At 47.1% G+C, this 16596-nt stretch overlaps 1 protein-coding gene across 4 annotated transcripts in view; it reads right to left on the reverse strand.

Moving 5' to 3' along the window:
• Positions 1–16283, reverse strand: part of Arhgap39 (Rho GTPase activating protein 39) — a 94182-nt gene extending 77899 nt beyond the window's left edge. For 2 of the 4 annotated variants that reach the window (NM_198420.3, NM_001168288.2), the window contains exon 1: positions 16109–16283. The gene's annotated coding sequence lies outside the window, so the exon portion shown is untranslated. The other 2 variants (XM_030248494.1, XM_030248492.1) reach the window with 2 other exon arrangements.
• Positions 16284–16596: the final 313 nt, after the last annotated feature.

Below are 16596 nucleotides of genomic sequence, written 5' to 3' on the forward strand. Positions count from 1 at the left end.
GTCAGCCCACAGTGACACCCCCAAAGCTATGCAAGTGAAACCCTACTTATCCCAACACCTCCTAACCCTGACCCTCCAGCCTGGACAACACAATAAAGCCAGTGTCCAGCTTCCTGGCTTCTTCCTCACGGTGCCTCGGATCCCTGGCATACTTACATGCCAGAACAGACAGCATCCTTGGCTCAGCCAGAGTTCCCCTTTCTGTCTCTGCAGTTAAATACAACCACAGAAAAAGGAACTGAACAGTCTCTGTCCCCTTCCAAGCCCCAATATCAGTCATGTGTGGGCTGCGTGAGTGTCTTTCCCAGCCCTTTTCATGCTTTATTTTAAAGACAGGGTTTCTCTCTGTAGGCCAGGCTGGCCTCACACTCAAGAGATCCGCCTGCTTCCGTCCTCTGAGCACTGGGGTTAAAGGCGTGTGCCACCACCAGGCATTCTTTCTATCTTAAGATCCTCTTTGACTCTTCTTACTCTTCACTGAGAGCTCTCACAGGCTAAGTGGCCAGCCTACAGTTGCCACCTACTCCTCTCCACAGGAGCTTCCGCAATCCTCTCTTCTACTCTACTACCATTTCTTTCTCTCTCGGAATTATTGCCCCTCTGCAGAAAGCATTCTCAAAAAACATCTTCACTGTCCCGCTATAACTTCTATCCTGTATTCTCCCAAACATGCTTTGCCCTCCCCTTTATATCTCCAAATCTCCTCTTCCATATCACCGATAGCTCTGACACTGATCCAACAGCAGTTTCCCATCTTCCTCACCTTACCTCACAGATGAGAGCATCTGCCCTCCCATTACCAACCTCAGATTATTCCCCCCAACCCTGTTATCTAGGGTGGGCCACTCCTTCCTTTCCCTTATGTGCCACGCAGAGCGCCTTCCCCTAACCCTTTTCAGGAGATAAAGAACTTTGTCCTGCAAAAAATGAAGACTTGAATTTGCACCTTAAAACTCATATTTGAAAAATGAGCTGGAGAGATGGCTCAGCTGTTAAGCGCTCACTCAGGTTTGATTCTCAGCACCCACACAGCTCAGAGCCTTTTGCGACTTGTTTCAAGAGGATCCAATGCTCTCCTCTGGCTTCCACAGGCATCGGGCATGCACTCAGAAAAAAACATCCATACACATAATAAAACGTTCTTGAGAAGAAAATTAGCCAGGCGGTGGTGGCGCACGCCTTTAATCCCAGCACTTGGGAGGCAGAGGCAGGCAGATTTCTGAGCTCGAGGCCAGCCTGGTCTACAGAGTGAGTTCCAGGTCAGCCAGGGCTATACAGAGAAACCCTGTCTCGAAAAACCAAAAACCAAAAAAAAAAAAAAAAAAAAAAAAGAAAGAAAGAAAGAAAAGAAAGAAAGAAAGAAAAGAAAAGAAAGTTTAAAAACAAAGGTGTGGTATCGTGTGCATGTAATTCCAGCCCTGAAGAGATGGAAACAGGCAAATCTCTGGGATTCATGGACCGGCCAGCCTAACATTATCAGGCAACTGAGGGATGACATGAGACTGACCTCTGGCCTACCCACACACACCCTGACACACACAGAGATGAGAACATCTATGGAGTTCAAACTCTACACTCCCCATTAGCACGCTGGTGGAGCCCTGCTCCATGCTGCCTTCGTGCTCCCTGCACGGGAGGACAGCTGTAACTGTGGGCTTTGCCGGGTGTTCTCTCTCAGGAAGAGCTCCTCTTCCCCAGCTGCTATGCGCTCCTCAGCTCCAGTTCTGTTCCGATCCATGTTCTCTGTGAGTGAGGACATCACTCCAGCCCTCCTCCATTGTGTCTGCCAGCGGGGCACAGTTTCACTCCTCCAAATGCAAGGACGGAGGCATAGTGAGAGCCGAGCCCCTCACAGAGACTTCTCAGCAGCCAGGAGATTTTCTAGACACACGCTATGCATTCATACCCGGGGTCCAGGGAGGGAACAAGTGGCTCAAAGATGAATGTGGTGGAAACAGAAAGCTCTGGCCTCATGACACTTGAACCTGAATACAAGTTCGTCTAATTAGCTATGGGACCTGAGTCTGTCACAACCTTTTACAGCCATAGGTCAGGAGCACTAACCACAAAACCTGTTCAGAGTAGAGGATATAATACCTAATGTATGCTCAGAACGGCATGTGGAATATATGAATCAGATCACAATGGTAATATGCAATGTTTGTTTTAAAATATCCTTCTAGACTCTACACACATTGACAGCGTCTCTGACAAAGCAAGGTTCAAGTCCTTCCAAGAGTACGTGCTCCTGAGGAAATCGCATTTGTGACCCCGCCTACATTTTTGAGATAGGGTTTATGTAGCCCCAGCTGGCCTCAAACCAGTATTGGGATTATAGACATGTATCATCATCCCTAGTCCATAACCATCCCATTCCCTTTAAAACCTCCTCTCAAATGGAAAAGAAAAAGTTGAATTATTAAATTCCTGAAAACCTGCAAATAAAAGGTTAGAAACCAGATTTACTTACTCATTTTTTTCAAAAAGCATTTTCTTTTTATCATTTTATGCATGTTGTTTTGCCTGCATGTATTCTGTATATTTTGTGTGTACTGTATCCACAGAAGCCAGTAGAAAACACTGGATCCCCTGGAACTGGAGTTACAGATGGTTGTGAGCCACTATATGGTTATTAGGAATTGAACCCAGGTCCTATAGCAAAACAGACAGTACTCTTAACCACTGAGCCATTCCTCCAGCCCCCCCAAAATGGATTTTCATTAATGCATGCACAAGAAATTTTAAATACAAAACATCTAAAATGAACATTATTTTTCATTTAGAAAGATTAATCAAACAGAAGAAAAAGAACTTACATCTGCATTCACCTACACGTATATTGAATATAAAATGTCCCTACTAGGATAATGAGGATTGAAGACAGCTAGCTGCTACCAGGGGGGACCTGGACAGCTAAAGTATAAGGAGAGGAGGCTTTTAGCCTCTGTGTGCATGTGAAGATCTGGGTAAAGCCGGCTGGGGACGGTTCTTTCTTCCACCATGGGAAGGATTGACTCAGGTCCTCAGATGTGGCAGCAAGTGCCTTTATCCACTGACCACCTTGCTGGCCTTCCCTTTTATGTTTGTAGTTTTTGCACATTTGCTCAAACACTTAGTAATAAAAAGAAATACCTGGAGACTGGGGATACAGTTCAATTGATAAAGCGCTGCCTTGCAACCATGAGTTTCATTTCCAGAACCCATGTTAAAAAAAAAAAAAAAAAAAAGTGTGGTGGCACACACTTGTAACTCAGTACTGGCAAGCTAACGGGAATTTGTCAAGAGAGTTTAAAAAAAGGGAAGCTCAGCAGTTGGCAGCACTAGCTGCTCTTGCAGAGGACCCTGGTGCAGTTCAAGTCTCTGTACCCACACGGTGGCTCACAACCATGCACAACTCCTGTTCCAGGGGACCACACCCCATCAGGCACACAAGCAGTGCACACAATGCATGAAGACAAAACACTCACACCCACCAAATAAAGAGACTGAAAAGAAAAAGTGGATGCCACCTGAGGACTGACACCTAAAGTTGTCCTCCAGCCTCAATACACACAAGCACTCACACATACATGAACACATACAAACACACACATACAAAGACAAACTTTTTGTTTGTTTGTTTGTTTGGTTTGGTTTTTTTTTTTTTTTTTTTTTTCAAGAGAGGGTTTCTCTGTATAGCTCTGGCTGTCCTGGAACTCACTTTGTAGATCAGGCTGGCCTCGAACTCAGAAATTCACCTGCCTCTGCCTCCCAAGTGCTGGGATTAAAGGTGTGCGCCACCACACCCGGCTCAAAGACAAACTTTTAAGAGGCTCACTTGGAATAGAAAACCTAAAAATAAAATTGGGAAAACAATATGTACTATCAAAAGGAATATTTGGGAATAAATTTAACCACAATATAAAAATTGTACAATGGAAACTGTCAGACACTGTTGAAATAAATCAGAGACCTAAATGGTGGTAGAGAGTCTATGTTCATGGATTAAGACACTATTCACTACTAAAATATCAACACCCCAGATTATATACAACAACAGTTCCTGCCAAAGTCATTCTTGTGTGGTTTGAAATAAATGGCCTGGCTGACCCTGAAGGTCCCATGGAAATTCTAAGACCCAGAATTGCTAAGACAGTCTGGGAAAAGAGGAAGTGACAGACACAGACCTCCTGACCTGGAAGCCTAGTGCTTTGCTACAGGAGTCAAAGCATGGCACAGGCACAAGGACAGACAGAACATTAGAGGGACAACAGTAGGAAAAATAAAACTTCCATTTACAGTCAGGTGATCTTTGACAAGGATGCCAAGACTATTCAATGGAAAAAGGAAATTTTCCCAACAAATGAAGCTGGAAAAGATGAATAGCCACACAAAGGAATAAAGTTGGGCCCTGATTTTGCAATCTTTTTTTAAAAAAAATTAACTCTGCCAGCCATTGTGGTGCACGTGTGTCTCCCTGGCACTCGAAAGAGGTAGGAGGATCAGGAGTTCAAGGCCGGTCTCAGCTACATAGTGAGGCCAGCTTTAGCTAGACAAGACCTTGTTCCAACCCTCATCAACACATAAATAGAAAAATAACTCAAAGGGATCAAATACCTAGATGCATATAACATACAAAGCAACATCTAAACAACAGCAAATGTCAGTGCAGAGCCGGGGGGTGGCTGGCGCACATCTTTGATTCTAGCACTCAGGAGGCAAAGGCAGGCAGATCTCTGCATTCAATGTCAGCTTGCTCTACATACAGATCCAGTTCCAGAATAGCCATAGTCACAAAGAGAAATCTGTCTCAAAAAAACTAAAAAGTCAGTACATGAACTAAAATCATACAATTCTTAGAAGAAAACACAGGAGTAAAATTCCTGTTATTTTGATTTCTGACGCAGAGGTTTGTCATGTATCTCAGACTACTAGCCTTGAACTCACTACAGATATTAACTGGTCTTGAGCTTCAAGCAAACCCCCTGGCCTCAGCATCCAGAGTGCCACCATTCACCATACATCATCAACTTAGAGCTTCTCTCTCTCTCTCTCTCTGTCTTTCTCTTTCTCATGCACAGACATGCACCATACACATATGCACAACTATATACACAGACAACAGACACATACATCTTACATATCTCACACACGCACATATCACACATGCACATACACACACACATACCATATATACATATACTCATGAGTGCACACACACACATGTACACACACATAGTGAAAAATATCTGTACATCATGTATTTGAGCAGAAACTTTTATTCCAAATATACGAAGAACATGCAGTTCTGTAATAAAGACAACCAACTGAAGAGTGAACAGGGAGGACAGCTCAGGAGGACAGCAGATACCTGGCACATGCCATGGATTTAATCCTTAGCACTGGAGAAGGAAAAGGCTCGGGGGCAGAGGGGTTAAAATCAGGAGACTAAGAGTTCAAGGTCATCCTCAGCTATACAACAGGCTGGGAGCCAGCAGGGACTACATTAAGCCCTACCTTAAATTGAAACTTTTATATATTGCTGGGGCGGGGGGGGGGGGGGGGCAACATAAGATGAAACTAATTTAAAAGACTTGGCATTTCCTCAAAAATACACAAAGAATTAACATGTAGCAATTCTACTTCTATGTATATAACCAAAAGAACTGAAATCATGTGTTTGTACAAAAACTTAACCACAAGTATAAAGAACTGGCAGCATTTACATAATCATCAGCAAGTGGAATCAAACAAATGGACTCCAGTGTCCATCAATGGGCCAATGCACAATCTGTAGTCTGCCTCTGTCCAGGGCCTAGTGAGCAGCGGGAAGGAATGGTGTTCTCACACATGTTATGGCACACTGGGAAGTGCAATGCAGCCCCTCCTGCTACCGTGGATCCTCACCGGCTTCTGTCAATGGCTTGCCTGTTCCATCAACACAGCTAAACTATTTCTGTGCTTCCTGGTAGTCCCCAGACTCATTCCTAACACAACAGCCTGTGTGATGTTTCACGTCTGAATGCAGGCTGATTGACATCACCTGTCATCTCCTGGGGCCTCCGGGATAATTCCCCAGAGCTATCTACCACATGAGTAACTCCACACACCCAGTCTCTCCTGAAAGTCTGTATTTGGTTTCACTCCTGGGAGGCTAGCCCTGGCCTCCAACTCAGAGATCCGACTGCCTCAACCTCCCAAGTTCTGGGTGGGATCAAGGCGTGCGCCACCACCTGGAGCAGCAGCTAAGCTTGTTAATGCTCTTCGTTTGTCAAGCAGGTGCTCTTCGTTTGTCAAGCAGGTGCTAATTCCTACGTGTGAATACATAATGTTGGAACCTACCTGGGGATCTGAAGAGATGGCTCAGTGGTTAAGAGCTTCTGCAGTCTTCCAGCGTATGCCTTCCAGCACCCACAGTGCTCATATATACACCAGGCACATGTACACACACGCATATACATAAAGCGAAAGTCAATCGGTCTCTTAAAAGAAAGGGAGAAAAGGAACCTGCCTGGTCAGTGTGGAGCACAGCTGTGTCACCTCTGTCACGGCCACAGCCCGAAGGCCACTACCTGAGTTCCGAGGGTCACTGACAGCACTTCCCAGTTGGCTGTGCAAAGCCGGCAACCAATGTGGATTTTGAACACAATTTATCATTTAAAATGCACTGACCAAGAACACACAGTAACTTCACTAAGTTCTAATACTGCACACAAGTGAAGCGAATAGATAAAACTGTAGCTGGCAATCTGCCAAACCCTAGCCTCTGCTTATCTGTGCCCTGACTCCACACTGGAGATAAGGGTGGAGATGAACTCCCCTTCAGAAGACACTCTCAGTCCCGTAAGGTGTAAAGGCTGTCTGTGCTGTAAGCAAGGTCCCAGATACCTGCCTTCCCCCTCACACTGACTCCACACAGAAGCTGCGGGTGGTGACCCTCACACTGGCAGGCTCCTTCACTCCACCTAAGGTATGCCCGCCCTTCTGGGGCCTGTGGAACAGCTCAGGCTCAGTCACAGTCACCAACAGCCATCTGTAACAAGGCCACCATTCCGTATACACCAGCCTAAAGTCTGCAACCCTTAAGCTACAAAAGCCTCCTATGAATGTGTCAGGTAGGCTATTGCTCCATGCCACCCACAGATTGTGAGCACAATTCAATTCTGGACTGTGTCCTCCACCTCTGGGCACCTGAGAGGCAAGTTGCTGGTACATATCGGGTGTCAAGAAAGACCGGGCCGGGCGGTGGGGGCGCACGCCTTTAATCCCAGCACTTGGGAGGCAGAGGCAGGCGGATTTCTGAGTTCGAGGCCAGCCTGGTCTACAGAGTGAGTTCCAGGATGGCCAGAGCTATATAGAGAAACCCTGTCTCAAAAAACCAAAAAAAAGAAAGACCGGAATAGAAGCAGGCCTGGCAGTGTAGAACCAGACACTAGGATTGTGTCCCAGCAATTGACAAGGACTACCCTTAGCCAAAGCAGCCTTGAGCAGGAAGCTCTGCACTGTTCTAGGAGACACCTCGGGCAGATATGCATCCCTACAAAGAACCCACAGGAGAATTTGTGCGATCCACAGCATTGTCTGTACAGCTTTTAGAGGCCAGAGCTGCTTCTAGTACTCTTGGCTAAAAAACCCCGAGGATTTCAGAACACAATCAAATACTAAGTATAAAACAAAAGGTCAGCATCGCTGAAATCAATAGAAAACAACACGCAGAGTTCTGGAATTTACTTTACCTAACTAGTAACATAGGCAGCACACAATCTGATGCCTTAGTAGCAAGAGGTCTGTGGGTTGAAGAAACTTACTGTGTGTGGGTCTGAGCACAATCCTGACAGCTGGGAAAATACCCTCCACCAGAGAGGACACACAGAGAGAGAGAGAGAGAGAGAGAGAGAGACAGAGAGAGAGACAGAGAGAGAGAGACAGAGAGAGACAGAGAGAGACAGAGAGAGACAGAGACAGAGAGAGACACAGAGAGAGGAGGGAGAGGGTAAAGACTGGAGCGGCAGGGCGGGAGGGGCTGTCGCAGTCATGCCCACACCTGGCTGGCAGCTGTACCCCCACACTCTTTACTCTGCCACTGCTGCACACTGCTCCCTTAAGACCAGACTGCAAGAGGACAGAAGTGTCCTGCTGGCTCCTCAGTCTACTGATGAAACTCATGCACACTCCTGCCTCACGACAACCCTGCACAGCGGCCGGGACAGTGGTCTAGCTTACAAGTGAAGCTGCAGCTCAGGAAGTGACCCACAACAAAGCGTAACCAAGGCTTTCACCCAGACCAGACTGAGAGAACATCTCAGAGACTCTGCCTCAAGCCAACCCCAGTCTACCAGAGCCTTTCTGATTCCCACCTGGGGAACATTTCCCTGAAAAATCCAAGTCATTCTAGTTTTAACCCCTCCAAAGAGATAGAATTCACATACTACCCAAGCCACCCATTTAAAAGTGTGTACTTTTAGTATATTCAAAGATATCTAAAACCCTTCACTGGTCAATTTCAGGACATTTGCACTACCCTAAAAGCCTGATGCCTCTGCCATTCCCTAGCCCTTAGTAACCACTAGCCTGCTTTCTCTATGGATTTGCCTACATTAGACATTTCATATTAATGTAATCATATAAAACTGGGTGTGGTAGCCTTGTAATCCCTGCACTCAAGAGGCTGAGGCAGGAGATCTTGAGTTTGAGGTTAGCCTAGATTATATAGCAAAACCTATTGCTAAGAGCCAAATAAATAAATAAATAAATAATCATTCACATGTCTGGCTTCTCTCACTAGGCATAGTCTCTTCCTCCTCCTCTTCTTCCTCCTCCTCTTCTTTGAATTAGAGTCTCACTGTATAGCCCTGGCTGTCTTCAACCTCACACTCACTCACCTGCCTCTGCCTACCAAGTGCTGGGATTAAAGCCATGCATCACTACCCCTAGCTTGGTGTTATAACAGGAGTCAGTAACTCATTTCCTTTTATTGCCAATAATATAGCTTGGTATGGATCTATCACATTTTGTCCATCTATCTGTTGACGACAAGAGTTGCCCCACTTTTAGCTACTGTGCCACCTTCTGTGTAAATGTGCTGTTATTTTTTGTTACATTTATATTTAATGTGTATGCATGCATGTGCACCCACCTTTGTGTGCCTGCTATATAGAAGTAAGTGCAGGTCAGAAGACAAGTTTTGGTTCTCTCTTCCACCATGTGGGTTCCAGGGATCAAAGTTCTGTTTGTACATACACACAGAGACAGACAGACAGACAAACAGACAGACACACACACACACACACACACACACACACACAGGCACATGCGCAAGTCTCACCGCCAGAGGGGGAGGATGATCTAGGAGAAATGAAGAATGAAACTCATATTTGTAGATCATAGCCTTCCAGAGACTAGCCTTATGGTTTACTGTTCTTGCACATCTAATCATAGAACTTGTGACCTTGACAGTAAGAATGAATTCTATTGGCTGATAAACAGCTCAGAGCCAGGGCCTGGAGGAAGGATCTGAGATAAGCATAAGGATAGGTTCTGTGGGTGGAGGATGCACAGGACCTGGGACAGGGATGAGGTCTGTTCACTGCAGGACTAGGGCCTGAACATTGCCCACTCCTAACCACCAAGCTGACTGACCACTTCTCACTCTGGCATTCCAGGTCACCAGGCATTAATTGTTTCCTTCTGTTGAAGAAGACAGGCCACATGGTTTTGCCAGTGCCTACTCTTAAGCTGTGCTTCCTACAGGGCAGCAAGTACCTTTACCCACTAAGCCAACTTGCTAGACCATGTTTCCCTTTCTTAACTATAAGAAAACAAAGTTCTCCAAACCAGTAGAGAAACTCATTTTTCTGATCAACTATAATATTTAAAATACAAGGAAATAGGTGTTGGGAAAACAAATGACCAAAAGTACAGAATTAAAGGTGTTAGGAGGGCTGGAGAGATGGCTCAGCGGTTAAGAGCACTGACTGTTGTTCTTCTAGAGGACTTGAGTTCAGTTCCCAGCAACCACATGGTAGCTCACAATCATCTATAATAAGATCTGATGCCGTCTTCTGGTATATCTGAAGACAGCTATAGTGTATTCATATAAATAAAATAAATTTTTAAAAAAGGTGTTAGGAGATAAACTGTTATCACAGAATGACTTCCTGAAGAAATAGGTCCTATTTCTCTCTCTTGGCCTAAAGATAAGGATGCGGCTCTCATACAGCCCCAGCGCCATTTGGGCCGCCAGGCTACACATCACCATGTCAACCTCTGAAACTATAAGCAAGCCCTAAGTTAAATACTTTCTTTTGTAAGAGTTGCCTTGGAGCTGGGCAGTGGTGGCGCACGCCTTTAGTCCCAGCACTTGGGAGGCAGAGGCAGCCGGATTTCTGAGTTCAAGGCCAGCCTGATCTACAGAGTGAGTTCCAGGACAGCCGGGGCAATACAGAGAAACCCTGTCTCGAAAAACCAAAAAGTAAAAATAAAAAATAAAAAAATAAAAGAGTTTCCTTGGATATGTCTCTTCAAAGCAATATAATTAAGACAGGCAGAAGGATTTCAAAAGGAAAGGGTAGAAACAGAGGTTATGTGTATACCATGCACTTTCAAAGCATCTGTAAGATGCTTATCACCTGCCTGCAGGGAACTAACCTTCTCCAAGAGACCAGCTTTCACCAAGCTGGACTTCTTCACCATCATCTGAAACTATTAAATAAAATTAAAAGTTTTAGGAAGCAAAAATGAAATAAATGTACACAAAATCAAACAGTTTAAACTTCAGAAAGTAAGAGAGAAAAAAAAAAAAAAAAAGGCCCAGTTAACCAGGAGCAGCCAAAGTAGCCAAAGCAATACAAAAATAACAGGCCTGGCTGAGCAGTAATAAAGACTTTACTGCCAAAAGAGACCGGGAAGAAGGGGAAGATGGGAAGTGACCACTTGTAGATTTTACCTTCTGAGCCCTAGTGTAGAGAACTCGTCTGGCCTTTCTTTCTGTTAAGTTTTTGTTGTTGGCTTTTTCATTTGAGGTGTTATTTATTTTTATTTTATGTATATAGATGTTTTCCCTGCATATATATCTATGCCCTGTGTCCAAAGAACCAAGAAGAGGAGGGCATTGGATCCTCTGGAACTGGAGTCACAGGTGACACTTACCCTCCACGTGGGTGCTGGGAACCAAACCCAGGTCCTCTAGAAGAGCGGCCAATACTCTAAACCACTGAGTCATCCCGCAGCCCAGTGTCTGCTTCCTCTGAGATGGCGTCTCACGCTTCCTCTGAGATGGCGTCTCACTCTTCCTCTGAGATGGCGTCTCACTCTTCCTCTGAGAGAGATGGCGTCTCACTCTTCCTCTGAGAGAGATGGCGTCTCACTCTTCCTCTGAGACGGCGTCTCACTCTGAATCCCTGCCTGGCCTGGCGCTCACAGAGGTTCATCTGCTTCGGCCTCTGTATGCTGGGATGAAAGTCGTGCAGCACCACCACTGCCCAGACACTTTTATTTATTTTCTGTGCGCATGTGTGGACACGTGCATCTGCTTCGGCCTCTGTATGCTGGGATGAAAGTCGTGGAGCACCACCACTGCCCAGACACTTTTATTTATTTTCTGTGCGCATGTGTGGACATGTGGAAGGCAGAGACCGTCTTCTGGGAGTCAGTTCTCCCCTCGACTATGGGAGTCCTGGGAACTGAACTTGGGCCATCAGGCTTGGTGGTAGGTCTATCTCCTAGCCATTTCACCAGCCTTAAAAGTTTGCTTATTTACTTATTACTACAACAACAACAACAACTACTACTACTACTACTACTACTACTACTACTGTGTGTGAGAGAGAGGGCGGGGAGAGAGGGAGAGAGTGAGAGAAAGAAGGGGAGAGGGAGAGAGGAAGGCTGTAGGGGCTACAGGAGGATGTGCATAACATGGCATAAGGAAAGGTGTCAGAGAACAACTTTGTAGAATCACTTTTCTCATTCTACCAGGTAGGACCCAGAATAAATTCAGGTCACCAGGTTTGGTGGCAGCTGCCTTTAGAATCGAGCCATCTCTCTGGCCCTCTTTCATTTCTTTTCTCTATTTGACGTGGTGTATCATATAACCCTGTCTGGCCTCCAACTTGCTATTTAACACTGGATAACCCTGAACCTATGATCGTCCTGCCTCCAACTACCCCAGAGTATTGGGATTATAGGCATGTGCCACCACACCCAGTTTTATGAAGTGTTAGGGCATCAAATCCAGGACTTCGGTCACACTAGGCAAACACTACAACTGAGCTATATCCTCACCCCAAGCCTGGCCTCTCTCCTTTCCAAGATCCATATTTTTGACAGTAAATTCCACATCCAAGTAATTGCACACAGATTAGCTACTCGATTTAAAAAGTAATGAATAAGCAATGCTTGAGGGGTGCTTGATAGAATATTGAAAATATTTCCCATGCTGATTATTATGATTTTGCCACTGAAAACTTAAAAGTTAAAAGAAAAAAATCTGTACCACTGAATCAAAAATACAGACACACACAGATATACATAGACATACCACACATATACATACATACAAACACACACATACTCAAATACACACACACAGACAACTCATATCACACACACAGAGACATACCACATACACACATATATACACACTACACACATATACCATACAAATACAAACACATACAAACATACCTGTACCACAAACACACACAGACTTACATACAGACACACCACATACACACGCATACACATATCACACACACAACCTCCTACACACTCAAAACACCAACCGAGAGGAACAGATGATGCCTGGCTCTTCTCAGTATACACTGTAAAAAGGTTAGTATGCATTCTCCATGAGAGAATGACACATCACTATAACTCACAACAGATGCCAATAAAGTTCACTTATGTTACTGTAACAGCAGAGACGGACAGGACATTGGGCACTCCTAACTTGCATGAGTTCAAGAAGACACACCTAGGAAATGTCACCCAGGTCCTGATCACTGTAGCAGCAGACATGGGCAGTGCTAACCCAGGTGAGGAGAGACTACCTAACAGGTTGCTAACAGCTGCCCTAGGACAAGGTCCAGGTCAGACTCTGTCACAGGGCACAGGAATACCAGGGGCATAAGTTGGGAACAATTCAAGGGGCCAACAGAGACCGAACAGGGCAACACAGGAACCACAGAGGTCAGTAGCTGAGGGGAAGCGTGTTATCTGGGGAGGTGAGAAAGGAACAATGGGAAATGGGGCTCAGGAGCCAGTAACCAACTCATACTGTCTCTGCATGTCCATGGCTGGCTGCACATCTAGTCTACCTCAGTGAACACAGCTTTGTGACAACATAAAGCCTCACCCAAAAGGCCAACTGTGAGGATTGCTTGTAAGATCCAGTGAAAAGGTTCTGCCAGTCAAACTGGACATTTCAGCACAGGAACATAGTTCAAGGATTTTTTTTTTTCTTCTCTCAACAGCATCAAGGAGTCAAGACACCTCAGGAGAGGCTGCAATAGCTAGACTGCGAAACTATGCACGGACCCGTGAGTCTTTGTTGGGTGCAGTTCCTAATCCACAGCCCTCTGCCCCAGCAGGCATATGGCAGAGGCCAGAATGAGACTGGACTACTTTTTTCTTTTGTTTAAAGACATGGTCTCATATAACTTAAGTGGTTCATATAACTCAGCTTGGCCTCAATTCTTCTTTCTCCTCCCAAGTGCTGGACACCATATCCTTAGGAACAAACAAACAAACAAAACATTCTCACCTTCACTGCCACAAGTCTCAAGACCTCACTTAACTTTTCTATCAGAGTACGAATGCTATTTTACCATTTTCCAGAGTAATTCTGAGATAAAGAGGGAAACGTAATGACTAGATTAACTGTTTCCTTGAAAAACACAGCAATCCCCCTCACTTTGGTTTAAAGTCTATCTGAACTTCTTCCGGTAATTTACCAAGGCCCGCTACCATACAGGTAAAACCTGGCTCTCATTTTGTTACTTACGTCTTCAGTGTCAAAGTTTATCCTTAATAAGGTTACCTTTCTTAATTCAAAGGTAACACTGTGCAGTACAACACTGTAGGCCTGGCTCTCACTGCCCAGGGCCTGCATGCCCCCTTCCCTCTGGCAACACCAAGCTCACGTCTCCCGGTCAGCACTGTGGCAATCTGTGTGCTGCACGAGAGGTTTCCTTACCAAAGAGACTTTTAAAGCAACTCTATGCAATTAATTTATCTAAGTGTATAAAATTGTTCTTTTTTTCTTTAGAAAGATTTGCTTCCAACCAGCTAGATGTGTGTGTCAGTGCGTATGGGCACTTTGATATGAGAGATAACTCCTAAAATTTATCTTCTGACCTCTACTCGACAGAGCTGGCACAAACATAAAATGAAAATAATTAAACACACACACACACTAGCCCATACACACAAAATGAAAATAATTACATGTATGCACACACACATACATACTTGCACACACACAAGTACTTTGTGCCAAGCATGGCAATGCATGCCAGACAAGATCATGAGTTTGAAACCTACCTGAGCACATAGCAAAATTCAGACGAAATTACAATTTTAACACACACACACACTTAGTTTATGCACTTTGTAACACACAGTCCAACCTATACCTAACCCTGACAGCTTGCAATTTCGTAGCAAGAACAATTCCTAACACTCAAAACTTCCCAGGTGTGAAAAATTTTACAAGTCTTAAGTCACAGAGTCCTCACAACAGCATTCTGAGACCAATACTATTAGTGTACCCATTTTACAGCCAAGAAACCAAAGGCAGAGAGACCTTACCTAATACCACAAAGCCAGTAAAGGAGGAGTCATGACTCAAGGGCGGTCAGTCTGGCTCCAGAACCAGCACTCATTTTCACTCTGCTCCAGACTCTTACAAGACAGCTGATTAGACCACGAGCTGGAAGGAGTCACATCTCTCTATTCCCTCCTAGGCACTCAGAATCCCTTGAAGACTGGCTTTCCGGACTATCCAGTCACACCTCTCCTTCTAATTCCCTTCCCCCCACGTTCGTTGTAAAAAGGGGAGCAGGGACAAAACCACCTGCTGTTTACAGACTGCGCCCAGGACGCAGTGCTCAATTGCCCTCCCTAGCTCCCAAAGACAAACGTCCGTATTGTCTGCACCACGGGAGGAACTGAAGCCTTGCAACTGTACGTTTTTCTGCAGAGGTCACTGGAGGCCTGGCCAACCCGAACAACACTGAAGGGGGAGGGGGTCCAGCCGCATTTTTGCGGCTGAAGGTTGCGTAGCGCCCACAGCAGCTGCGGTGAGCAGCAGCATGGAACACACCCACAGCTGCCGCGCCCGAAGCGGGCAGCACGTTTTAAAATAAAGACAGCCTGCCTGGCCCGGGATGCACAGCCTGCCGGCTCGCAGCCCCCACCCACCCCACGCCTGCCAAACAGCAGGCGCCCAGGGAGTTCCAAGTCTGAAAGGCCGGGGAGAGGACCACCCGAGCCTGCCGCAGAGGCCCTGCCGCGAAGCCAGGGCGCACCACGCGCAAGCAAGCCACGACCCGACCCAGAGACGCCCACCGACTGCCGGGCATCGCGGACAAAGCCTAGCCCGCAAGATCCTCGTTCGGCAAGCACTATCTCTCACCACCCCCAAACGGACCGGAGCCCAGTGCACAGAAAGGGCACAAGCACACCACCGGCTCTGGGCCTGGACACAGAACGCACGCACACCTGTCCTCGGGCTGACTACACACACCTGTCTGCAGGCCGGGCACCCTCACATCTCACACCCACCATCAGGTCCACCCCAACCCCAACCACCTCAAGCAAAGGGCTCGCACACAACTATCTTGGCCAGGGACACACACGCACTCACGCCCATCCAAAGGCCGGGCACGCGTGCAGACCATGGCACCCTCACACCCACCACCCTCGGGCCCCTGCTCTTACGCAAACCCGCCTTCACACTCCCTGGCCCTTGGCCGCGGCGTCCTCCTGCGGACCCTCCCCTACCGGGTCACCTGGGGCCCCGATTTCTAGCACGACTGGACTGGGGGGCCTCCGCCTGGGCCAGGCCGTGGGGCCGCAGCGAGGCCTCTCCGCCATCTTCCCGGCCCGCGCCGCCCACCTCCCGCGCTCTCACCAGCCGGCCCTGCGCCCGGAGCGCCGCCACTGCCCCTCATCACCGACCGCACGCTGCGCCCCAGCTCCCGGCGGCTCCCGGCCGCCGTCGCCGCCGCAGCCAGCGCTTCACGTCCTGGGTCTCCGCCGCTGGTCCAGTGCGCTGCGGCCGCGCGTCCCCCGTCACCAAGCGCAACCCCCCGCCTCCGACTCCGCCCCCGCGAGGATGGTGGCGCCGCCAGGGGGCGCCGCCCGCGAGGCTGCAATGCGCCTGCGCCACCGCGCAGCCCCTCGGGAGCTCCGAGGGAGCCTTGCCTCTGTCGGAGGCCCCGCCCCCGATGCCGCGCTAGCCGGCCGTTCCGCTCTCACCTGTACCCGCCCACTTCTGGAGGTCTGGGTCACCTCAGGTGTGTCCTAACGTGGGTGTGGCGTGACTCTATTAGTTCTAGCCCTGCTGGGGTTCCTAAGCTTGAGATATACCTCTTCCTTGACTCTGGAAAGGTAGCTATT

Source organism: Mus musculus, chromosome 15 (genome assembly GCF_000001635.26).
Source record: "Mus musculus strain C57BL/6J chromosome 15, GRCm38.p6 C57BL/6J".
NCBI lineage: Eukaryota > Metazoa > Chordata > Mammalia > Rodentia > Muridae > Mus > Mus musculus.